Consider the following 362-nt stretch of genomic DNA (forward strand, 5'->3'; position numbering starts at 1 on the left):
CCGCTCGAGATTTGGACGGAGAAGAAAGGAAATCGCGCTATATCCACTGTGAACTCTGTGTGGATGGCTAATCAGCCCAAAGCTTGGGTCGATTCTGAGCTGCTATCAGGCTGGATTGACCGTGTATGTCCACCTGTACTGGATTCTCCGGGAAAAGCTCTTGTGTGGGACTCGATGAGAGCGCATATATCGAAGAAGATTAAAGCTCAGTGCCACCAGCGAGATATTGCCATGTGCCGGGAGGCTTAACACCCTACGTTCAAGCTGGTGACATTGGTATTTACAAGGTTTTCAAAGACAATTTATCGGGTTTAATAGACCAATGGAAGCATTCAGCGGCCGTTGAATACACCCCACGCGGC

Source organism: Plasmopara halstedii (genome assembly GCF_900000015.1).
Source record: "Plasmopara halstedii genome assembly, contig: Scaffold_444, whole genome shotgun sequence".
Classification (NCBI taxonomy): Eukaryota; Oomycota; class Peronosporomycetes; order Peronosporales; family Peronosporaceae; genus Plasmopara; species Plasmopara halstedii.